Source organism: Bufo bufo, chromosome 2, assembly GCF_905171765.1.
Source record: "Bufo bufo chromosome 2, aBufBuf1.1, whole genome shotgun sequence".
Taxonomy (NCBI): Eukaryota; Metazoa; Chordata; class Amphibia; order Anura; family Bufonidae; genus Bufo; species Bufo bufo.
In genome coordinates this window covers 333,775,090-333,802,447 of record NC_053390.1, presented here as the reverse complement: position 1 = coordinate 333,802,447, position 27,358 = coordinate 333,775,090, and positions in this window count along the sequence as shown.

Below are 27,358 nucleotides of genomic sequence, written 5' to 3'. Positions count from 1 at the left end.
GGCATGTGGGAGACTCCCAAAATGTATGGAGGAAGGTGATCTGGTCTGATGAGACAAAAATTTAACTTTTTGGCCATCAAAGAAAACGCTATGCCTGGTGCAAACCCAACACATCATATCACCCAAAGAACACAATGTTTTTCAGCAGCCGGGACTGGGAAAATGGTCAGAGTTAAGGGAAAGATGGATGGTGCTAAATACAGGGATATTCTTGAGCAAAACCTGTACCACTCTGTGCGTGATTTGAGGCTAGGACGGAGGTTCCCCTTCCAGTAGGACAATGACCCCAAAAACACTGCTAAAGCAACACTTGAGTAGTTTAAGGGGAAACATGTAATTGTGTTGGAATGGCCTAGCCAAAGACCAGATCTCAATCCAATAGAAAATCTGTGGTCAGACTTAAAGATTGCTGTTCACAAGTGCAAACCATCCAACCTGAAGGAGCTGGAGCAGTTTTGCAAGGAGGAATGGGCAAAAATCCCAGTGGTAAGATGTGGCAAGCTCACAGAGAGTTATCCAAATTGACTTGAAGCTGTGATTGCCGCAAAAGGTGGCTCTACAAAGTATTTACTTTACCCCCCGTGAATAGTTATGCACATTGACCTTTTCTGTTATTTTGTCCTATTTGTTGTTTGCTTCACAATAAAAAAAATAATCTTCAAAGTTGTGGTCATGTTCTGTAAGTTAAATCATGCAAATCCTCAAACAATCCATGTTAATTCCAGGTTGTGAGGCACCAAAATACAAAAAAAAAAGTCATGGGGGGGTGAATACTTTTGCAAGGCACTGTAGATAGCCTGGCTTGAGAAAGGCTCCAGTAAAGAGCCAAAACGTTGCGCTTCCAGCATGGGTGAATAAGCACGTCTGTTTTTCATGTGGGTGTGCTGCCTGATTTCTATTTTTTGCATTTATGGGACGTTGTCCGACCTATGGGCTTGCACCACCTTTACTTTATATATTGTTTTGCTCTTGTGCTGCCATTTTCTGGATAGATAGATAGATAGATAGATAGATAGATAGATAGATAGATAGATAGATAGATACATAGATAGATACTTAGTGCTAAGAGAAATATGTTATAGACATCCACACCTGGAACACCACAGAAACTAAAAGGGAATTAGTATATATTTACAACTACATTGCCGCATGAGCTAATCAATTAAAAACTTTATTCTTTACGTCTAAGAGATTAAATTAGATAGCAGTTCATCATCAATTCATCCAAGTCTGCTGAACCTACTTTATGTACACTATTTAAATTATTTCATTAAGGCCTCATGCACACAGGCAACATCCGTGCGGCGGCTGGGATGGATCGAGACCCATTCAACTTGAATGGGTCCGTGATCTGTCCGCACCGTAATAAAATAGAACATGTTCTATATTTTTGGGGTGTGGAGGCACGGACAGAAACACTGCAGAAGCTTCCGGTCAGTGCTTCCGTTCCGCACCACACCACATCTCCCAGATTGCAGACCCATTCAAGGGAATGGGTCTGCATCCGGGATGCGGGGTGCACATGGCTGGTGCCCGTGTATTGCGGACCCGCTGTATGGGGGCAGCAATATGGCCACGGCCGAGCAACGGCCATGTGCATGAGGCCTAATTATGTGGGTCCAGTATGAATCCAGTTTTTCACCTGTCCGGTCAGGCTACAGGAGAAAGAGGAAACACTATTTTATTGGATGACTGTAATCAATGTACTGAACTTCATGTGTAAGACCTCTGATACAGTAAATGTAGAGCATATCAGTGACAAATAAAATAAGGCTAAAAAAAAGTTTTAAAAAATGTGCAGTATGTCAAGTGTGTGATTATGGCTATTCTCGTGAATTAACCCTGGTGAGGAAAAAAATTATGTTTGAATTAATATAAAAGAAGGATCTCTTCTAATAAAACCTTATTGCTTAAAAAGCCTGTATATAAGAAAATTTCATTAGTGCCAAATGAAGTTATATAATCCAACATGTAACTCCATCTAGATTTGTACCTACTGTAAGCAACTGAGGGACTAGATCCCCCAACTAACCTTTAAATGTACTATTTCACAACCCAAAACCTGCAAACTCGTACAGACTTCCACTTGTACTGTAGAAAGTACACTGCCATGAGTGTTAAGGTCCCTTCCTGCAGGGTAATGGCAAACACAAGCTGTTGAATCCTTTCATGGATTTTCTACATGGTTTGACTTACATAGTGTCATGTGCCGGGGGCACAAGACAGACCTCCGGGACGTCTTGCAAACAGGATACAGGCAGAAACAGACCAGGGACAAACAGAGTACTTTATTACACATGTAATAAAAGAACATGACAGTAGAGCAGGTTAAGCAATAGTGGTAGCACTACCACAGAACCAAGTGCACCGCAGGCAAAACCCAGAGGGAGGAGAGCCAGTGAGCCCTGGTACACTTGGCGCCTACCTGCAGAGAACCACTCTGGTGAAACTGCCAGCGGAAACAGACAACAGGACTGGAACCCAACCAAACACAGGACATGGAACAGACAACAAGACAAACAGGAACCAGCACAGGAGCAGGTGCCTGGACCCCAAGTGGAATGGAAGCATGGCGGTCTCAGGCAGAGCTTCACACAGACTAGAGATCCTCCCTCCGGAGAACCCAGGGACCCTCTCACGAAGGCAGGACAAACACAGGAACGGAAGCAGTAAGGCACTGCAGGAAAGACTAGATCAGAAGCAGTTGAAACTGCCGGGCTGGACAAGGAACAGGCAGGATCAGAAGCAGTTAAGCACTGCCAAGCCATCAGACGCAGTTAGAGAACTGCTAAGCTATACAAGGAACAGAGTGGTTCCAGACAGAGAACAGGTACAGAAGATCAGACAAGGCATGGACAAGGATATTAAATCAACATCACAGGACAGGTACAAGAGATCAGACAAGGCAGAAACATCACATTGCTTTACCAGGCAACACCACACAAGGGCAGATAGCAAAAACACCCTGGGTTAGCAGCAAAAGGCTACACCCAGCAAGGCACAGGAACAGACTGACCTCCTGGGTGAGTAGCAATGTGCTACACCCAGCAAGACACAAGAGACTGACCCCCTGGGTGAGCAGCAAGGTGCAACACCCAGCAAGGCTGAAGATAGACTGACCTCCTGGGTGAGCAGCAAGGTGCTACACCCAGCAAGACATAAGATAGACTAACCTCCTGGGTGAGCAGCGAGGTGCTACAACCAGCAAGACACATGAGACTGACCTCCAGCCCCACAGCTCACAGATAGATATTAGAGATAAGCAAATTTTTCAAAAAGTCGATTTCCCGGTTCGCTAAATATTTGGGAAAAAATTTGGTGAGATCCTAAATTATTTGCGTCAAATTTCGTGAAAAAAATATGCTATTTCCTGGCTGCAGAGAGCCTTTATAGTGGTGTAGAACACTGTGCCTTGCAGTAACAGGCATAGGGAGTCTGCTTTGGTAGTGAAATAATATAAAATGACAGGTGTCTCTCTTAGAATCACTGCACACTTCACTTATTTGGGCAGTCATGGGGCCAAAACTGACCACATAACTCAAGTATGAACTCAGCCTTACAGGTCGATTTTAGAGCCAAGAAGAAGCGCACTCCTTTTACACCGCCAGCTGATTCCACATAGACGTCTACAGAACCTGTTCTTTTAAACACTTATACAAGTAGAGCCCTCCGACAGAGTGGAGAGGGTGTCAGCAGTAAGTTTGTGTTGATATCACTGATTATTTTGTCCTTCCTCTGATCAGTCAGAACAATAACCAACAAAAAACGGATCCTGTCTGTTGAGCATCCGCCTTCACTCGGTCAGCATTTGGTCAGTAATCCATCAGTATTGCTAATGCCAAAAAAAACAGGAGTGGTTCCAAAACAGAGATGACATGTGAATGGAATATTTGCATGTCTTCTGTGTTTTGTACCCACTCCTGCTTTTGGCTACCAAATCACAAGCCAATTCTGATGGGACCATACAGGCCTTATAGCTGATACACAGACAGGATCCGTTGTGCATCTCATTTTTCCTTCCTTCTGACAGATCAGAAGAAGGGTCAAATAAATGATTAGTGTGAAGATGGCAGCAGCAACATCAGGAGGATGCCATAGAGTGGCACAATGACAGTGTGGTGATGGCAGCAGCATCAGGAGGCCACAGAATGGCAAGGTGACATAGTAACTAAGGCCCCTACCGCACTAAACACCCGCTCTAATGCCGCACTTCTGGCCGGGCAGGTCAGCTTTTCCAGAGCAAAATCAGCCAGTTGCAGCCACAAATCCAGTTTGGCTGCCCAGTAGTCCAGCGAATCTTCAACTATGTGTGGCAGGGTGCTGTCAAAGTATGCCACAACCTGCTGGTTCAGGTTCTGCTCTATGTCTAGCTACTGGTGAGTAGTTTCTCTACTATGCAGGTGAAGAAAGCTGCTCATCAGCGACTCTAGACTCAGGCTGCTGCTGATAGAGCTGGTACCCCACCCCTCCCCAGCAGCCATGGCAGTGGAACGAGAGCGCAGAGGGCCCCCCCCCCCCCCGGTCAGACCTGCAAGAAGATGGACGATGGTGCAGATAGGCAGCGGCCAACTGACTACATAGGATGTCTCTGTAGTAGTTCAGTTTGTCCTCCCTCTTACTGGGTGCAAAAAAGGCAGCCATTTTGGACCGGTAGCGAGGGTCCAACAAGGTGGAGAGCCAGAAGTCTGTGTAGAAAACTGAACTGAAAATGACAGAGGAAGGTTCAGGACAGGTGGGGGCACAGGGCCTGCTCCCGGGCCATGCTAACTAAGCATCGTGTCAGGGGAACCCACCGACTCTTGTCTGGGGGTCTCTGATGTCACTTGGGATGAAATAGATGACCGAGTCAACCATTTGAGAACAGCTGGGTTGCTGGTCAAGACACGACCGCTAGATGACACCGGGAGCTCAGGCCTTTTGCTGCGACCCCTGCTGCCACGCCCCCTTACTCTGTTGCGACCTCTGCCTGCGCCAGAAATATTTAGGCTTCTGCCACTCCTCTGTGGAGGGCCTGGCACTTCTCTGTCTGACATACTGTTAGATCAAATAAATAAATCAAAAGGAAATTAAAACACCCCAAAAAAGTCTTTCATTTTCTCCCTTCAGCACACAATGGCTAATATTTTTTTTTTTACCACTAATACACGCCAAAAAGGGCTGTAATTTTCTCACTTCACCACACAACAGAAAATACTTTTTTTGTGCCACTAATACACGCCAAAAAGGGCTTTAGAACATATAACTGCACCGCTGATCGGCAAATATATTTTTTCTTTTTCCGCTAATACACGCCACAGAAGGCTTTAGAACAGATAACTGCACCACTGAACGGCAAATATATTTTTTCTTTTTCCACTAATACACGCCACAAAAGGCTTTAGAACAGATAACTGCACCACTGATCTGCAAATATATTTTTTCTTTTTCCATTAATAAATGCCACAAAAGGCTTCAGAACAGATAACTGTACTGCTGATCGGCAAATATATTTTTTCTTTTTCCACTAATACACGCCACAAAAGGCTTTAGAACACATAACTGCACCGCTGATCGGGAAATATATTTTTTCTTTTTCCACTAATACAGGCCACAGAAGGCTTTAGAACAGATAACTGCACCGCTGATCAGCAAATATATATTTTCTTTTACCACTAATACACACCACAAAAGGCTTCAGAACATATAACTGCACCGCTGAATGGCAAATATATTTTACTTTTGCCACTAATACACGTCAAAAAGGGCTTTAATTTTAGCACTTCACCACACAACAGCTAATAAGCCCTTTTTTCCCACTAATACAACTCAAAAATGCTTTAGAACATAAAACTGCACCACACAAGGGCAAATAAGACATATAAATATTTCCTTTTAATAAACCCTGTTAATGCCTGTATCCAACAGCACTTGCACACTAATAGATAGAGAGACAAATGCTATTGGAATAACTAATTGCAACTGGTGTGATAGTGTGATATACTGTACCTGTTGCCCCCCAAAAAAAACTGATTGAGGGGTGTGATATACCTATAATATACCTTCTAACATAGAAAGTATATTATAGTGCATTTGTATTTTGCAGCAGTTGTGTGCGGTTCTGCTGAGATACCGCAGCTAGATAGAGGGACAAACACTATTGGAATAAGTAATTGCAACTGATGTGATATACCAGTTGCCCCCCAAAAAAACTGATTGAGGCAGGGGTGTGATATACCTATAATATACTTTCCATATAGTGCATTTGTATTGTGCAGCATTTGTGTGCGGTTCTGCTGAGATAACGCAGCTATACAGAGGGACAAATGCAATTGGAATAACTAATTGCAACTGGTATGATATACCTGTTGCCCCAAAATAAACTGATTAAAGGGAACCTGTCACCAGGATTTTGTGTATAGAGCTGAGGACATGGGTTGCTAGATGGCCGCTAGCAGTAGTAAAAAAAACGATTTGATACATATGCAAATTAACCTGAGACGAGTCCTGTCCCTGAGACGTTGCCATGCTGTGCTGCGGCTGTTGTGCCTGGAAGCCAAGAGCCACACTGGTCCTGCACTCCTTTTAGCTCTGTGGTCACAGGCAGATCAGTGGCTAACCTTGCTCAATTTGACAGTTGGCAAAGTGGTGTGCGACAACGGTGCAAATCTGCTGAGCGCGCTGAAACAGGGCAAAATGTCACATGTGCCGTGCATAGCACACGTCCTGAATTTAGTCGTGCAGCGATTCATTGCCAAATACCCCGAGGTCCAGGACATTTTGTGGCAGGCCAGGAAAATCTCTGGACCTTTTAGAAGATCTTACACCGCCATGGCTCGCCTTGCTGACATCCAGTTGCCAGTCAGACGTCTGATTTGTGACTGCCCAACACGCTGGAACTCTACCTTGTATATGCTTGCTTGAATACCTTGATAGGCTGCTCCAGCAGAAACGTGCCGTTAACGACTACCTGTACGAACTCTGCTGCAGGACAGTTTCTGGGGAGCTTGCAGACTTCTGCGGCCATTTGATGAGATCACCAGACTGGTCAGTCGCAGCCAGGGATCCATCAGTGACATCGTACCTTACGCCTTCTTTCTGGAGCGTGCATTGCGTCGTGTCATTGATCAAGCCATCGAGTAGCAGGAGCAAGCAGATGAGGATGAGGAAGTCGCAATGCTAAATGAATTCCCAGGGGGGGTTAATCCATCTGAGACAAGTCAGAAAGAGTCAGAAGAGGAGTCAGAGGAGGATGGCCCCAGGGGTTAGGAGGAGCAGGATAAAGAAGAGCAGGCTTTAAACTTTTCTGGGATCCCTGGTGCTGTCCGTGGCTGGGGGGAGGAGACAGAGGATGACATTCTCCTGGACGATGAGCAGGAGCCAGGCCGCTGCACTGCTTCCAATTTAGTGCAAATGGGGGCCTTAATGCTCCAGTGTTTGAAGAGGGACCCCCTTATAAAAGCATAAAGGGCAAGGACCAGTACAGGGTGGCCACGTACTTAAACCCCCGGTACAAACACAAAATGGCAGACATGTTACCAGCATCACAGAGGGCTGTCAGAATGCAGCATTTCCAGGCCTTGCTGCGAGATATGCTGCATTCTGCTGTTGAGGGCGCTGGCAGAGGAATGTCCACCCACAGAGAAACAGTTGCGGATACCAATCCTACAGCGCATGCAAGAAGAGGGTGGTTTGAAGATGTGTTGGTCACTTCAGATATAATATCATTCTTGCAACCAACCCATCGACAGCCGCTCTCTGGATCCAGCCTCAGACAGACAGGTGTCCGACTACATCGGGTTAACCGCCGATGTGGACGCTCTGAGAAGCGAGGAACCCCTTGACTACTGGGTGTGCAGGCTTGACCTGTGGCCAAAGCTGGCACAATTTGCCATAAAACTCTTGGCTTGCCCCCCGTCGAGTGTCCTGTCCAAAAGGACGTTCAGCACAGCAGGGGGGGATCGTGACCGATAAGCGTACTCGCCTAGCTCACGACAGTGTGGACTACCTCATATTTCTAAAAATGAATGAGGCATGGACCTCAGAGGAATTCAACACCTGTAACGACCACATGTAATTGAATTTCCTCATGCCAGCCCACACATATCCGCCACCACCCAGTACAATGGTCCCTGTCTTATGTTAATACAGCGGCATAAAAGGCTTTTTTCTGTCCGGTGAATGCCTAATGTTTGGGGCCACGGAGGAATTCAACACCTGTGACGACCATGTGTTATCGAATTTCAACTATCATCATTTGGGGTTTATTCAAGAGGGGGGATTTTGTTAGCCATGTTTTTAATCCAATTTTATATTTTTTGTTTTTTTAGACATATGTATTTGGCCTGCAGTACAATTGATATCCAATGACCATCTAATATACTTTTTTGGGGCCTGTACTCCACTGGCCTGAAGTAAAATTGTTAACCAATGACCATCTAATATACCTCCAGCCACATAATCACTTGATGTTTCCTGTACGGTGAATGCCTAATGTTTGGACTGTACTCCAATGGCCTGCAGTAAATAATCACATAATCACATAATCACTTGTTCTTTTGTGTACGGTGAATGAATAATTTTTGGGGCCTATGCTCCACTGGCCTGAAGTAAAATTAATATCCATTGACCTTCTATATACCTTCAGCCACATAATCACTTGATGTTTTCTGTCAGGTGAATGAATAATTTTTGGGGCCTGTAGTCCACTGGCCTGCAGTAAAATTGATATCCATTGACCGTCTAATATACCTCCAGCCACATAATCACTTGATCTTTTCTGTACGGTGAATGCCTATTTGTTGGGGCCTCGGAGGAATTCAACACCTGTGACGACCACATGCTATCGAATTTCACCTATTATCATTTGGGGTTTAATCAAGAGGGTTTTTTTTTTTAGCCATGATTTTAATCCAATTTTATATTTTTAGTTCTTTTAAACATATGTATTTGACATTTGTACTGGCCTGCAGTAAAATTGATATCCAATGACCGTCTAATATACCTCCAGCCACATAATCACTTGATGTTTTCTGTCCGGTGAATGCCTAATGTTTGGGGCCTGTACTCCAATGGCCTGCATTAAAATTGATAGCCAATGACCGTCTAAAATACCTCCAGCCACATAATCACTTAATGTTTTCTGTCCGGGAATGAATAATTTTTGGGGCCTGTAGTCAACTGGCCTGCAGTAAAATTGATATCTATTGACCGTCTACATACCTCCAGCCACATAATCACTTGTTCTTTTCTGTACGGTGAATACAAAATTTTTGGGGCCTGTAATCTAACTGGCCAACATTAAAATTGTTATACGGTGACCGCCTAATGTACCTCCAGCCACATTATCAATTGTTCTTTTCTGTACGGTGAATAAAACATTTTTTGGGCCTTTAGTCCACTGGCCTGCAGTAAAATTGATATCCATTGACCGTCTAATATACCTCCAGCCACATACGGTAATCACTTGATATTTTCTGTCCAGTGAATGTCTAATGTTTGGGGCCTGTACTCCCGTGGTCTAAAATAAAATCTTTCTAGGCTCCAGCAGGGCACATTTTTGACAGTTTCCATTTAAGATGCATAAGAATGGCCCCTGATTAAAATACATACTTGTTGTCGGAATTTTTGCCATTGATCCCCCTCTGGTATGTCACTGTCCATGTTGTGGGACAATTTGTGCACTTCTAGTAAGTTTTTGGTGGCTGCAAATATGACGTGAAGGTTTTTCAGGTTCGCCTGCCATTAAAGTGAATGGAGCCCACCGCAGACTTGTGGTTCGCAAACATTTGATCGCGTTCGCGCGATCATGTTCACGAATCGTCCAGGCTTATTTTCATCTATCACACGATTAACAAGAAGAACAGAACATACAATCACAAGTGAATCCAACTCAGTCCCTGTTCACACAAAGCCACAGCCAGCATGCATCACAGAACCAGCATACATGGGAACAACCACAGCCAGTACACAAAGTGCATGCAGCCAGCCTGAACGGCACCAGAGACAGGAACCACAGAAATACAGACACGGGGATAACACATGCACAGGCAACAGTTCACACTAGACACCGCAGCCAGCACACCGCCCCAAGCAACCATCCAGCATACACAGGAGGTAGCCTGCAGCCAGTACGTGAGAGGGTGTGCAGCCAGCCTACACAGCCACAACTGTAAGGTCCCTTTCACACGAGCGTGACGGATTAGGTCCGGATGCGTTCAGGGTGCGTTCAGTGAAACTCGCACTATTTTGCAAGCAAGTTCAGTCAGTTTTGTCTGCGATTGCGTTCAGTTGTTCAGTTTTTTCCGCTCGGGTGCAATGCGTTTTGATGCGTTTTTCACGTGCGTGATAAAAAACTGAAGGTTTACAAACAACATCTCTTAGCAACCATCAGTGAAAAACGCATTGCACCTGCACTTGCTTGCGGATGCAATGCGTTTTCCATGCAGCCCCATTCACTTCTATGGGGCCAGGGCTGCGTGAAAAACGCTGAATATAGAACATGCTGCGATTTTAACGCAACGCAGAACTGATGCGTGAAAAACATTGAAATGAATGGGTCAGGATTCAGTGTGGGTACTATGCGTTCACGTCACGCATTGCACCCGCGTGGAAAATTCGCTCGTGTGAAAGGGGCCTAACAGTGAACCGCACCATGACACATAGATTACCAACCAGGGCCAGATTGAGGGCTGTTTCACACGAGCGGATGCCGTGCGTGACATCCGCTGCGTGAATGACAGCCAAGACCCGATGCAGACTGCAGAAGCATGGAGCATTAACATGATTGACAATGCTCCGTGCCTCTCTGTGATCTCTTTACTACGAAATCACAGTGAGATAAAGTTGTCGCTATGATTTCGTAGTAAAGAGATCACAGAGAGGCACGGAGCATTATCAATCATGTTAATGCTCCCTGCTTCTGCAGTCTGCATCGGGTCTTGGCTGTCATTCACGGAGCGGATGTCACGCACGGCATCCGCTCGTGTGAAACAGCCCTAAGGTTGGTGCAGACCCTTGGGTGAAAAAATCTGATGCAGGCCTACATAATTGTGATTATTTTTTTTTATACCAATAGATAACTAAGAAAGGCACATGTATATGATGCAGATGTAGCTGAGCTGAATTTCTCACTACATATGATGCATTATGATTTACAATGTGCCATCTGTGGTGACATATTCGCGTTCATATACCACATGGTAAAGGAGTTGTCTGACCCAGGAGGTACAATAACCCCTGCCAGTAACATGTGCTAAAAAAAAAAAGAAGAAAAATACGCTCACTTGTCCACAGCTTTGGTGACATTGCAGACAGGTGAGTGATTTTGGAGGGGGGGCAACACATTACTTGCAGGGGGTTAAGTCATCTGCTAGGCTCCCTGTAAGAAGATGCATGCCACTCCTTTAGACAAAAAAAAATATGCAGCTTGTACAGTGTACACACAGGACTGGATATAGAAAGAATATCACCCTTTATATTAGAATAATGTGATATATTGCTGGAGGAAACCAACTGAGCAACAATCTATATTACTAGTGATGAATGAACATCTGCCGGGACGGTTCGCGAAAGCGATTGCGTGAACACGATCAAATGTTCGCGAACCGCAAGATTGCGGCGGGTCCCATTCATTTTAAAGGCAGGCGAACCTGAAAAAACCTTTAGCTCATATTTGCAGCCAAGAAATAATTACTAGAAGTGCACAAATAGTCCCACAACATGGACAGTGACATACCAGATGTATTATTCGAATTTGCGATCTCCATTCATAATTTTTTTCAATGCAAAATATCGGCAATATAATTTTCGCGTATGCACTATACAGTACCCAAATGCACTATAAAGAAAGTATATTGGTGTATAACACCCCGCTTCAATCAGTTTTTTTGGGCGGGTTACTTGTATATTACACCAGTAGAAATTATTTGTTCCAATAACGCTTGTCCCTCTATATACCTGCAGTATCGCAGCAGAACCGCACACAACTGCCGCACAATACAAATGCACTATAATATACTTTCTAACATAGAAAGTAGATTATAACATTGTACAAGGAAGGCAATCCATTAGAATATACATAAAGATAAAACGTAACCTTAAATAATGTCACTATGAGGGTCCATTCACACGTCCGTGTTTTGCGGATCCGCAAAACACGGACACCGGCAATGTGCATTCTGAAATTTGCGGACCGCACATCGCCGGCACTATAATAGAAAATGCCTAATCTTGTCTGCAATTGCGGACAAGAATAGGACATGTTCTATTTTTTTGCGGAAACGGAAGCACAGATGCGGAAGTGCGGATTCGCAAATGCGGAAGTGCGGATCCGCAAATGCGGAAGTGCGTATCCGCAAATGCGGAAGTGCATATCCGCAAACTGCGGATGCAGATCCGCAAATGCGGATGCGGACAGCACATTCCGGCCCCATTGAAAATGAATGGGTCTGCACCCACTCCGCAAAATTGCGGGACGGATGCGGACCCATTTTGCAGACGTGTGAATGGAAAAGATATCCCTCAAAATGAAAATAAATGAAATTATTAAAGTTAAGCAAAAAGCATAGATGTGGTAGGCAATAACAAGTGCTCGGCGGCACCAAATCAGAAACCATATGTCCTACCACAATCCGTGGGGGTTCCAGTGCACATCGATGAATCCAGGAGGGAAAGTAAAAAAACATCTATCCCTGGGCTAGATGATGATGTAGTATTGAAGGACAGGGTGGGCAAAGAACTGTCCCTGATATTGCCCTACAGGGGGGTGCTATTCTGGCCCTGATAGCCTAACAACAGACCACCCGCCCTGATAAGAGCGACCCTGTCCTGAACCTTACCATATATAAAAATGGCCCTAGTAAGCCCCTAGCCCCTAGGCCCCTGACTTCCAGGTGATCAGTATATAGATCTTCGTGTTTTTAAATCATTATAAAAGTATATTATAAGTATAATATAAGTATAATATAAGTATCACACCTATCGATAGCACACCTATACCAGTCCTATGTGGCCCTATTTGGTGTCCCTAACAGCCTATCCCTGCTCCACACAGAAACCTCTCCCTACACTGGCAAAACACTGAATGTAAAATGGCGGCCAGATCAGGTTTATTTATAAGGTAGGGGATATGTCCATGTGCTGAAACGTCTCAATTGGCTGTCCTGTACCACCTGATTGATGTGTCATGGGTCAAAGTTCTTCACAATGTAAAAGAATATGGCGGGCGCGAATATCTCCATTAGTTTGCATGTTCGGCGAATCGCGAACAATCAAAGTTCACCGCGAAACGACCGCCGGGCGAACCGCAAGGCAATCTCTATATATTACCCCCCACCTCCAAGAAATGGGAAAGCTGAGTGACAACCTATAATCTCCCCCCAAAGATTGGGGAAGCTGAGTGACAATCTATAAAGCGACCCGCAAGTGCCCACCCAGCCACCTGCTACCTGTAGTCATCCACAAGATCACCACTGGCAGGGTTGCACCTGGCCTAAGCGAGCAAGCCTGACTGCCTGAAGAAGAGCCTGGGATACTGGAGTTGGCTGAGCACCTGTGGTCAGAAGCCTTATTCCTTGGGGTCATCTTCAAAAAGATAGAGGCTAGAGAAATGGATCAGTGGGAAAGAAGACTGGGAGACAGAGCTAACTGGTGAGAGTCTGCAAGTCTTAGCTCCACATACACACAATGTCCTGATGATGGCTAGTAGGGAGTGTCAGGACAATAAAGGAGGACTACCCACTGACAACCCACTATTTCAACAGGCAGAGTGCCCAATGTAACTGATGCAGCACATTTGTATGTGCACCACTGTTCTGGCCTCAAAATAATAAAAAGAAATAAAAAAGTTTAGGCGGAGGCCTCTTCCTCTATTTCCGTGGTGGAGGCCCTTCCTCCCTTGAGCCAAATGTGTATGTGCATGCGAGAGTTGTGAGGGAGACTGGAGATATAACTGTCAGCACATTGAAAGTACTTGGCTGTCTATAGACTTTTTGTAGGACCAACCTTTCTGCTTCTGCACTGTAAATTGACAAATTAGTGTCATCTTTTTGTGTTCGCCCAGATGTCCTGCTTCTTCAGTGTCACCGGTATCTGTGTTTATAATGTGTGTACATTGGCAATTGCCTTGTGTTGGGTCCCCTCTTTCTGTGATTTATGTTTGCCTCGTCTTGTCTTCATTCTGCTTCACTGGTGCACTTGATAAAAAAAAAAATCACTTGACACAAGCTCAGTACTCATCGATGTTGCAGTTGGATGATTATTAGTGGTGTCCTCGTGTCTCCTATTGCCAGCATGTTTCCATTTCGATACTTTTTTCTTTTCAAAGCCCCCTCTGTTTCTGAAAAGTTTCTATAATATCCTTTTCATATTTTTCTAAAATCTCATTTCTATAGTCTCTTGCAAAAAGCATTCCATTGTGTATGGCTGGACAGAACAAAAAAGCATGCCCAAAACAAGGCATATCTAAAAAGCAAGTAAACCACAAAGAACTGGAATTATTGCCTATGTACCTCTGTTTTCTGATCCAAAACACAAATTGGCAAATAATATAATGATTCAAATGAGTGTAATTTCTCTCAGGTTCAAGTATCAGTTTGCTTGTTTTGCTACTGCTAATCACCTCTTAAACAAACAATTGCTTTATCAATGTGCTGTGCCTCATTTCACTTTCAAATTATGTGTGTGTTTCTCTCTAACAGCTTATTATGATCTATAATTAACAATTTTGCTGAAAGCAAAGGCTGTGTTGAAAAAGCCCACATGCTATCTGGAAAGTACTTGAAACAGGAGGATTCTGATTTGGCAATAAAATTTACAACCAGAATTCATTATGTCCTCAATTTTCCGCAGTCCTCATTGTTTATGGATTGTTGTTAAAATTGCATGCCGTCCCGTCTTGGAAACCACCCCATATAATTTACAGCAGGCATAAAGGTGAGTAATTTTTATACTGTGTAATGGGCACAAAAGGGGTCATTATAGCCATGTTGGGGCACAAAAGGAGTATTATTGCTATCAAAGACACTTTAAGGGTGCCTTTATACCATTTTGTGGGAGAAAACTCTGCAACTGAAAATCTGTTCCATTCCTTTGGGGCAGCAAGCACATGGATTTCTGCAAGCCCAGTTCCGGTGAATGGAACTGATTTCTGATTTCTGCCACATGTGAAGGCACCCAAATACTGATTAGGGGCACAAAATTGCCTTTATACTTTGTAAGGGGCACAATGGTCTACATAATTATTATGAGGGAGCACAAAGGTGGCATTACTACTGTGCAGGGGCACAAAGGTGCACATTATTACTGTGTGGTGGCCTAAAAGGGGCACTGCTAGTGTTTGAGTGGTACAAAAGGTAGCACTTACTCTTTGCGAGACACAAATGAGTGCACTTCTACTGCCTTACATTATTACCATATGGAGCAGAATTAATTACTAGGGAAAAATACAGGGCACTATCTGGCACTATTATTTGGGGGGCACTATCTATCTGTCAATATTATTTTCTAGGGTGCTGTCTGTGGCTGGAAAATAGAAAAGATGGCAAAAGTAAATGATTCAAATCAGATAAGACCTCAGCTGTGATTCATTGGATTTAACTGTACTCTATTCACTTATATGCAGCAGAACTGATATCTGCCACTATATGGCTACTGTATGATAGTAGTATTTGTCTTGTTCTTGGTTTAGCGTTTTTAACTAGTAACAATATGGTGGTATTATTCAGTTACTATGAGGTGGCAATATGCAGTCATTATGTAAGAATATTGCTTGGACCATATATAGTGGTATCATTAGTAATATTGGTCTTGGTATAGTGATTGTGACAATAGTATAATGTATGTGAATGTGTTTTTCATAAAATATTTCAGCATTTGGAGACCCACTTAAAATTTTTCCCAGAACCACACTTTCTCTAAAAACAGCCCTGCTTCTATGTCCAGCTATCAATATGCTTGGGATCACTTTTCCCACTAGTCTGCTATGAGTAAAGATATATCAAAATCAGCAAAGACACTGATACTTCTTCAAATGACTCACTGGGGCATATGTGAGTGGTTATCACTATTGAACCAGTGACTATGATTTTGTAGGTTGTTCCTACTTTATTGGGCTTTTCCATTGGCACTGTGATGAAAATTCTCAAAGTCTAATAATGCTCTCAAGGATTGCCATCTATGGAAGCCTACTAGAGTCTAATATGTCAACCGTCACTGACACATGTAATACAATGGAGTCATTGTACCAACAATTAAAGGATTGGACATTCGGGCTTCCTAGTAGGAAGTTTTCCCTTATCAAGTCCTTTAAAATGGAAAAATAAAATGTACTACATATATTGGGCACTGACTACTGATGTTTCTGTAACAAACTTAATTATAAAACAATTATGTTACTTATTCTGCACAGTGAACCATGTTAAAAAAAATAAAAACAATTCTAGAATTGCTGTCTTTATCACCTTGTGTCCCAAAAAATAGAAAAATATCATATGTACCCATCTACAGCTGGTCCAGCAAAAAAAAGCCCTCATACAGCTGCTTTTAACCCTTTAGTGACCACTGACGTAAACATAGGGGGTTTTTAGCTAAACAACTGGCTTTAATCAATCATTGCAAGTGCCCAAAATAAAAACTAGAACTTGTCCTGCAAAAAATAAGACCTCATACAAGTACATTGATGAAAAAACAAAAAGGTTGGAGCTTTTGGAATGCGATTTAAAAAAACTGTGTGTAGTCACTAAGGGGTTAAGGAAAAAAAAAATGTTAGGAATCTTGGAATACCGCACCAAAAAACAATACATTTTTTATTAAAAAGGGGTGATTTTATGGTGCAAACACTGCAAAAGTATTATAAAAAACATAAAAATGTATACTGCATGTCACCTTATGTTCCAAAAAGTTTAATAAAAAGCAATCAATACCCCAAAATAACATCAATAAAAATATAGCCTATCCTTCAAAAAACAGCAGTGGCAAAAGAGAATTGAAGCGTTTTGGACCTAAACAAACGTAATTTTTCCTTTCTAATGTCCCTTCAAAAGACAAGCCCTCACAAAGCTCTATCAATGGAAAAGTAAAAAGTTATGGCTCTTAGAAAATAATTAAACCAGTGGTTTATGGTGCAAAAGTAAGAATATATGAAAACGCTCTATACATTTTGTATCACTGTAATAGTTTTAATCTAATGGAAAAAATTATAGCAAGTCATTGATATTGAATAGTGAACCACATAAAAATTAGCCACTTGGGAAAAAAAAGTTATACCTGTGGCTCATTTCCGCAAAACCCATGCTGCAAAATCTAAATGGTGATCCTTCCTTTCTGCAACCCTGCTGGTTGCCCACACAATGCTGTATATAACCACATATAGGATGTTGCCATAATTGGGAAAATCACGTAACAATTTATGGGAGGCTTTATTTCTGATTATTCCTTGTGAAAATGTGAAAAATGAGTCAAAACTATGTATTATTGAAAAAAAAAAATTTTTTATTTTTCACTTCCCAGTTCTAATAAATTCTATGAAACACCAGTGGGGTCTAAATAGTCACTACACTCCTAGATGAATTCCTTGATGGGTGAAGCTTCCAAAATTAGGTCTTATGGGGTGTTTATTATCTTTTGCAACCTAAAAGTACTGCCATCAAATGATGCCTGAAAAAGATCCTAAAAACTTGGAGTACCTAAAATCTGTAAGGCACTTTCATTTTTGAGTCATGTGTTTTACAGTAAAAGTGTGAAGATAACACATGGGATATTTCTAAAAACTACAGAACTAGAGTAATAAATATTGAGTTTTTTTCTCTGTTAACACTTGCCATGTTGCAGAAAATGGATTATAATTAGTGATGAGCGAGCATGCTCGGCTGGTTCGGCTCGAGCATCGATTTGCTCGGCAGAGTACCGCATGTGCTCGAGCGCCATGATTGAGTCTCCTTCCCACACGTTACGCCAATAAACGTGCAGATAAGTACTGCCATCACTGTAATGCCAGTAGCTGTAACTGTTTCTTTAGCGTAAATTCCAATAATCTGGGCCTAATGTAGTGTCCATAGTGTGTGGCATTCTGTGACATATACAGTACGCCATCCGAAAACTGTTTCTTTAGCATAAATTTAAATAATCAGGGGTCAGTCCTCATCTACTGTCTCTGTAGTGTGTACGTGTAATACACATCCTTGACATATACAGTACTCCATCTTAAAACTGTTTATTTAGCGTAAATTCCAATAATCTGGGCCTAATCTAGTGTCCATAGTTTGTGGCTTTCTGTGAAATATACAGTACGCTATCCAAAAACTATTTCTTTAGGGCAAATTTAACTAATCTGGGCCTAATATAGTGTCCATATTCTGTGAGTTTCTGTGACATATACTGTCCTGCATCCGAAAAAACAGAGTTTGTATTGCAAATTCCAATAATTTGGGCCTAATCTAGTGTCCATAATCTGTGTGTCCATAGTGTGTGGCTTTCTGTGACACATACTGTCCTGCATCCGAAAACTGTGTCTTTAGAGGACAGTAAAACAATCTGCGCCACATCTAGTGCCAAAACCATTAATATGAAGAAGGCGAGCACTAAGGGACGGGGAAGTGAGCGTGATGCTGACGGTGCACGCAGAGGCCGTGGCCCTGGGCGCAATGAAACTGTGCCTGCTGCCAGTGCACCAGAAAAAAAAAAAACATCCACTGCTTCATGTCCAACTTAGCTGGGCAGCGCAGGACAACACTGTCCAAGTTGGACCAGTGTGAACAGTTGGTTGGTTAGATTGCTGAAGATAATGCTTCCAGTCGGTTAGACACCACCCTCTCTTCCACCAAGTCCAGTCTCTGTAGCCAAGAGTCTGGTCAACTGAATCCTCACTCTGATCATCCTTCCTCCCACCATGGAGAGGCTTGCCAAATGAGTGATCCCACACTCGGATATTCCGAGGAGCTCTTTCCAGCGCCACTATTACATTTGGCCCTTGTGCCCAGCACGCTTGAAGAGGGACCTGAGATATTGTGCCCTGATTCCCAACCTCTTGAGCCTTCACAGTCTCAAGAAGATGATGGTGGTGAACGGCAATCATTCGTTCACGAGGTGGATGATGATGAGACTCAGTTGTCAATCACTGAGGTTGGGGTTAGGTCAAGTCAGGAGGATGAGCAGAATGAGGAAGTGGAAGAGGAGGTGGTTGACGATGAGGTCACTGACCCAACATGGGAAAGTTAAAAGCCGAGCGAGGACAGCAGTACAGAGGGGGAGGGATCCTCAGCACTGCAATAGGCTGGAAGAGGCAGTGGGGTTGAAAAAGGGAGAACTCGTCCCACACCAAACAGGCCCACAACCGTTACACCGAGCACCCCCATGAGTAAATCTACCTTGCCAGGGTGTAGGTGTTCGGCAGTATGGCGCTTTTTTTTTAGGAAAGTGGAGACGACAAAAGAGTGGTAGTTTGCAACCTGTGCTGTACCAAAATTAGCTACTAGTGAAGGCGCGCCGCGTGTGTGCCCATTTCCGCAAGTCATCCACAGTTTCAGCTGGTCTGTCAACGATGCAGCAGCGCTTGCGGCTTCCAGCTCACTGACTGTTGTGCGACGTGAGCACGCGCTGGATCTCTACGTTCCACATTTTGGCCAGGCTTTGTGAGCAGCAGAGGGCAGTTGTGGAATACCAGCTGCAACATGGTCATCACCTTTCAAATCAACTGCCACTATTCACAAGCGAGGAGTGGACATTGATGGCAGACTTCTGTGAGGTTTTAAAAAACTTTGATGAATCCACACAGATGGTTAGTGGCGATAACGCTATCAACGTAATCATCCCACTGCTGTGTCTACTTTAACGATCGCAGCTCTCAATTAAGTACGACGCTCTGAATGTGGCAGATTAGTAAATGGGGGAGGAGATTACACAGGATGATAGCCAGACCACCCATAGTTCGTCTTCTCAGCATGAATTGGACCATGAAGAGGAGGAGGAGCTGGAGACAGTTGGCTTGGGTAGTACCCATGGAACTTTAATTCCATCTGTTCAGCGTGGATGGGCAAAAGATGAGGAGGAGGAGGAGGAGATGGAGAGTCATCCTGATGTCGACATCGACGTCTTGCCTGTTGGTACTCTGGCACACATGGCTGATTTCATGTTAGGCTGCCTTTCCCGCAACTCTCGCGTTATATACGCATTTTAGATAACACGGATTACTGAGTGTTCACCCTTCTCGACCCCCGCTACAAACAGAACTTCTCATCTCTCATTCCTGTGGTGGAGAGGACGAGTAAAACGGTGCAATACCAGAAGGTACTTGTTGAGAGATTGCTTCAAAATTTTCCATCTGACAATGCTGGCGGCAGAGTCCGTAATTCCTTAGGCAACCGAGGAAGGGAGACAAGGGGAACACACAGCAGTTCCAACAAAGGTAGGGCAACACTCTCCAAGGCATGGGACACTTTCATGACACCCCGCCAGCAACCTTACCCTGAAGCGCGGCCTAGTGGTACAAGGAAGGAAAAGTTTTGGAAGATAATGAAGAAATACATAGCAGTCCGTGTCAGCGTCCTAAATAATCCCTCAGTGCCTTACAACTACTGGGTGTCCAAGCTGGACACGTGGCACGAAATTGTGCTTTACGCCTTGGAGGTGCTGGCCTGCCCTTCCGCCAGCGTTTTGTATGAGCTTGTATTTAGTGCTGCTGGTAGCATTATAACAGATAAGCGTATCCGCTTGTCCACTGGCAATGCTGACAGGTTGACTCAGATAAAAATGAACAAGTCCTGGCCTGGATTGCCCCTGACTTCTCAACTCCAACAGAGAAGAGCTGAACTGATGATGAACATAAAGGCAATTTAAATCTATCATTTATAACAGGCATCCTCAAACGGCCCTCCAGCTGTTGCAAAACTACAACTCCCAGCATGCCCGAACAGCCTACAGGTATCCGCCTACAGCAGGGCATTGTGGGAGTTGTAGTTTTGCAACAGCTGAAGGGCCACAGTTTGAGGATGCCTGATTTATAATGTACTCAATCTACTGTAGTGTATTCCCATGCACCTTTTCCACCCCAAAAAAAGAGTATATGGTTAAATCTTAAAAATAAGGGGTTGGGTCAGCACAACCTGCCTGTAGGTGCACATCACTATGGCGAAATACATATACAAACGGAAAATGCAAATGTGATCGCACACTACATCCAGCACTCTGCCCTCCATGCTGGACGAGACATTGGTTTATATTTTGGCCAAAGCATAGTAAGCCACTCACCGCGTCAAGGTTGTCTCATGAGTGGTCCCTAACTCTTGTTCCTACCTGTTCATGGGCCATGACAGCCACATAAAATCCAGGGAATGCAGGTCAGCATGCAAGCCAAGTACACTTTGCTTGTAACCCCGTCCGGTGCCATTACAGCTTTCATCGGATCCAGGGATGCAAGTACCAACATGCATGCTGAACCCACCATATACTTCTCCTGGAGCCAGATGGTAGGTTCTATACAAGCAGACTCAGTTTTATACTGACTTTAAAACCAGCCTCAAGGACAGATTAACTGGTCAGGTGTGCAATGACTCCAAGGAGATCGCCACGCCTCCAATATATACTACAAAGAAAAAAATAAGGGGTTGGGTCAGCACAACCTGCCTGTAGGTGCACATCACTATGGCGAAATACATATACAAACGGAAAATGCAAATGTGATCGCACACTACATCCAGCACTCTGCCCTCCATGCTGGACGAGACATTGGTTTATATTTTGGCCAAAGCATAGTAAGCCACTCACCGCGTCAAGGTTGTCTCATGAGTGGTCCCTAACTCTTGTTCCTACCTGTTCATGGGCCATGACAGCCACATAAAATCCAGGGAATGCAGGTCAGCATGCAAGCCAAGTACACTTTGCTTGTAACCCCGTCCGGTGCCATTACAGCTTTCATCGGATCCAGGGATGCAAGTACCAACATGCATGCTGAACCCACCATATACTTCTCCTGGAGCCAGATGGCTAATGGTAGGTTCTATACAAGCAGACTCAGTTTTATACTGACTTTAAAACCAGCCTCAAGGACAGATTAACTGGTCAGGTGTGCAATGACTCCAAGGAGATCGCCACGCCTCCAATATATACTACAAAGAAAAAAATAAGGGGTTGGGTCAGCACAACCTGCCTGTAGGTGCACATCACTATGGCGAAATACATATACAAACGGAAAATGCAAATGTGATCGCACACTACATCCAGCACTCTGCCCTCCATGCTGGACGAGACATTGGTTTATATTTTGGCCAAAGCATAGTAAGCCACTCACCGCGTCAAGGTTGTCTCATGAGTGGTCCCTAACTCTTGTTCCTACCTGTTCATGGGCCATGACAGCCACATAAAATCCAGGGAATGCAGGTCAGCATGCAAGCCAAGTACACTTTGCTTGTAACCCCGTCCGGTGCCATTACAGCTTTCATCGGAAAGTCTGAGTCTGCTTGTATAGAACCTACCATTAGCCATCTGGCTCCAGGAGAAGTATATGGTGGGTTCAGCATGCATGTTGGTACTTGCATCCCTGGATCCGATGAAAGCTGTAATGGCACCGGACGGGGTTACAAGCAAAGTGTACTTGGCTTGCATGCTGACCTGCATTCCCTGGATTTTATGTGGCTGTCATGGCCCATGAACAGGTAGGAACAAGAGTTAGGGACCACTCATGAGACAACCTTGACGCGGTGAGTGGCTTACTATGCTTTGGCCAAAATATAAACCAATGTCTCGTCCAGCATGGAGGGCAGAGTGCTGGATGTAGTGTGCGATCACATTTGCATTTTCCGTTTGTATATGTATTTCGCCATAGTGATGTGCACCTACAGGCAGGTTGTGCTGACCCAACCCCTTATTTTTTTCTTTGTAGTATATATTGGAGGCGTGCCGATCTCCTTGGAGTCATTGCACACCTGACCAGTTAATCTGTCCTTGAGGCTGGTTTTAAAGTCAGTATAAAACTGAGTCTGCTTGTATAGAACCTACCATTAGCCATCTGGCTCCAGGAGAAGTATATGGTGGGTTCAGCATGCATGTTGGTACTTGCATCCCTGGATCCGATGAAAGCTGTAATGGCACCGGACGGGGTTACAAGCAAAGTGTACTTGGCTTGCATGCTGACCTGCATTCCCTGGATTTTATGTGGCTGTCATGGCCCATGAACAGGTAGGAACAAGAGTTAGGGACCACTCATGAGACAACCTTGACGCGGTGAGTGGCTTACTATGCTTTGGCCAAAATATAAACCAATGTCTCGTCCAGCATGGAGGGCAGAGTGCTGGATGTAGTGTGCGATCACATTTGCATTTTCCGTTTGTATATGTATTTCGCCATAGTGATGTGCACCTACAGGCAGGTTGTGCTGACCCAACCCCTTATTTTTTTCTTTGTAGTATATATTGGAGGCGTGGCGATCTCCTTGGAGTCATTGCACACCTGACCAGTTAATCTGTCCTTGAGGCTGGTTTTAAAGTCAGTATAAAACTGAGTCTGCTTGTATAGAACCTACCATTAGCCATCTGGCTCCAGGAGAAGTATATGGTGGGTTCAGCATGCATGTTGGTACTTGCATCCCTGGATCCGATGAAAGCTGTAATGGCACCGGACGGGGTTACAAGCAAAGTGTACTTGGCTTGCATGCTGACCTGCATTCCCTGGATTTTATGTGGCTGTCATGGCCCATGAACAGGTAGGAACAAGAGTTAGGGACCACTCATGAGACAACCTTGACGCGGTGAGTGGCTTACTATGCTTTGGCCAAAATATAAACCAATGTCTCGTCCAGCATGGAGGGCAGAGTGCTGGATGTAGTGTGCGATCACATTTGCATTTTCCGTTTATGGTTAAATCTTGTATTCTCCTCCTCCTCATCCAGATTGTATATATTCCCTCCACTTAAATTTTTTTAATAGGGTCAGCTCAACTGCAGGCCCTCAACTCAAATTTTTTTATAGGGTCAGCTGAACAGTATGCACTCGCATATAATGTTTTAGAGCATCAGCTCACCAGCAGGCACTCGCATTTAATGTTTTAGAGGCATCAGCTCACCAGCAGGCACTCGCATAATATGTTTTAGAGCATCAGCTCACCAGCAGGCCCTCGCCTCTAATGTTTTAGAGGGTCAGCTCAGCAACTGGCCCTTGCATATAATGTTTTACAGGGTCAGATCAACTGCAGGTCCTCGCATATAATGTTTTACAGGGTCAGCTCACCTGCAGGCCCTCGCATATAATGTTTTACAGGGTCAACTCATCTGCAGGCCCTCACCTAAAATCTTTTGCAGGGTCAGCTCACCTTCTGATGACGAAAGCGAAGTCTTGCCTGTTGGTACTCTGGCACACATGTCCGACTTCATGTTAGGCTGCCTTTCCAGCGACCCGTGCATTATATGCATTTTAGACAACACAGATTACTGGTTGTTCAACCTTCTCGACCCCCACTACAAAGAGAACTTCTCATTTCTCATTTCTATGGTGGAGAGGACAAGCAAAACGGTGCAATACCAGAAGGTCCTTGTTGAAAAATTTCTCCAAAGTTGATAGGGCAGACATCCAAATGGATTGTCACCGTCACGGGGATGTGCGATAGCCTAGAAGTTATCTAGAGTCAACAAAGCGGCAGAAGGCCCTCACCTACAAGTCCAGTCTCAGTAGCCAAGAGTCTGGTTAACACAATCCTCACAATGATGGCACACTGGGTGAACGTTGTGGAGGCCAGACTTGCCCTCCAATAGATACTCGTTAACGGAAAGTGTACTCATTCCAAAAACAGGGCCGCTTAGGAGTGCTGTATTGTTATTTATTGTCACTACCTCCCCGAGTTGGGAGTGGGTAATTGCCGCGCGACTGCTGCCTTCCTTGGAATCTTGTGCTTCAATAACTTGACCCACCCTCTCTGGGTGGTTCACAATTGGAAAAAAAAAGTTGCAAGGCAACAACAGCCAATCAGATTTCAGCCATTGACCTCCCTTGGATGTGGTATCCCTTTTTCAAGCTCCCACTCCGGCATCGAACCCTGATTCCCCGTTACCCGTGATCACCATGGTAGGCGCAGAAAAGAACATCGAAAGTCGATAGTGCAGACATCCAAATGGATCGTAACCTTCACGGGGACGTGCAATCGCCCAGAGGTTATCTAGAGTCACCAATGCGGCAGCAGGCCCTCGCCCCTAAGGTTTTAGATGGTTAGATCAGCAGGCACTTGCTCCAAATGTTTTTTTTGTTTAACCTGTCTACTAAGTATAGCAGTGGTACTATACACCCGAAAATTGGTGAATTTCGCCCTAAAATGTAAATGACAACGTAGTGAAATAATATAAAATAAAACACGTAAAAAAAAAAAAAATTTGATAGTTCCATATGGAGTAGGAGTTTGAGGAGGCGGTGGACGCAGCGGAGTAGGTGGAAGCGGCGGTGGAGGAGGACGAGATAGCCAACACAGGTTTTTGGTTTTAATTAAATTTTGTAAAATTAAGGTACACTCCAAAAGAGTGTGAAATATCCAAAATACAAACATGAGCAATTGCACTGCAGTATAACAATGGCTGCTTGGTGCTGGTATACATGTCTATTCTGCACAAGGTACGGACAAGTCCTGAGGGATCCCTGCCTGGTTCATTTTAATGAACATGAGCTTGTCCACATTGGCTGTGGACAGGCGGCTGTGCTTGTCTGTGATGACGCCCCCTGCCGTGCCAAACACAAGTTCAGAAAATACACTGGCTGCAGGGCAGGCCAGCACCTCCAAGGCGTAAAGGGCAAGCTCAGGCCATGTGCCCAATTTGGAGACCCAGAAGTTGAAGGTGGCAGACCTATCAGTCAGTACGTGTAGGCGTGTGCACACATACTGCACCACCATGTCGCACGTCCCTGTGATGTCCACGATCCAATTGGATATCTTCTCTATCAACTTTCGATGTTCTCTTATGCGCCTACCATGGTGATCACAGGTAGCGGGGAATCAGGGTTCCAGGACGGAGAGGGAGCCTGAGAAAGGGATACCACATCCAAGGGGGGTCAATGGATGAAATTAAATGTAATCGAGCGGAAATGTGGGACAAAGTAATGAAGCAGAAGCTTCCAAGTTAAGGAGGGGGTGCACGGCAATTACCCACTCCCGACTCGGGGAGGTAGTGATGATAAATAACAATACAGGACTCTTAAGATGCCCTGTTATTGGAATGATTAATAAAAAATTATAGGGAATGCCACTGGGGTATTTTGGATTTTGAAACTTTATTCAGGAGAGGCCCTGCTGCTGCTTTGTTGACTCTAGATAGCTTCTGCCTGATTGCACGTCCCCGTTAGTGATGATCGGGAGGTGCCATATTCGATTTCGCGATATTCGTCTTATATTCGTCGAAATCTAATATTCGTCATTATTCTATTTATCGTGAATAATATACGATTTAATTATTCGTGTATTGCGATTTTTCTTTTATAAAGCAACGTTCCTATGACTATGGCTAGGCTAATATGTATATTTTACGAATATTCTATATATGGCTATAACTTCGTCTTTTAGAATATTACGAATGTTCTAAAAGACGAAGTTAGAGCAATATTACGAATATTCGTAAAATACACATATAGATTTTAATTTAGCTAATATAGTGCTATAATCATTTTTTTTGTCTAATTTGCTTTGCCTCTTCTGAACTTCAGTTTTGGAAAATATGTACACTATTAAAAAAATTACTATCGCACTATATTAGCTAAATTGCAGTCTATATGTGTATTTTACGAATATTCGCTAGATTGCTATAACTTTCGTAATATTCTAATAGACGAAGTTATAGCAATAGAGCGAATAAATTCGTTATTTAGAATATTCGTCTTTTTTTTTTCCAATGTGCACTGTTATTCCACTTTGGCATACTGCTCCCCGACAAGTGTCCCCGTAACCATGGGAACACCTTTGGGTGAGAATATACCATCGGATCTGAGTTTTCACGATCTCAGGGAAAACTCAGATCCGATGGTATTTTCTAAGCCACAGGCGTCCCCATGGTGACAGGGACGCTTGTCGGGGAGGAGTATGCGAACAACTGTACAGATAGGAAAAAAATAATGCCAAAATTCTAAATAACGAATATATTCACTATATTGCTATGTATTTGTTTTTTTGAATATTGGTCATTTTATTTTCCATATGAAAACATGATTCCTCACTGCTTAAGTTGCTTGTGGGCCAATGGCTTATTGACCCACAAGAGAGAAGCAGGGAGGAATCATGTTTTCAGATGTTAAAAAATGACGAATATTCGATATAACGAATATATAGCACTATATTCGTAATATTCGTGAATTTATGAAGTTACGATATTCGCGATTAATATTCGCTATTCGAATAATCGAGCTCAACACTAGTCCCCGTAACG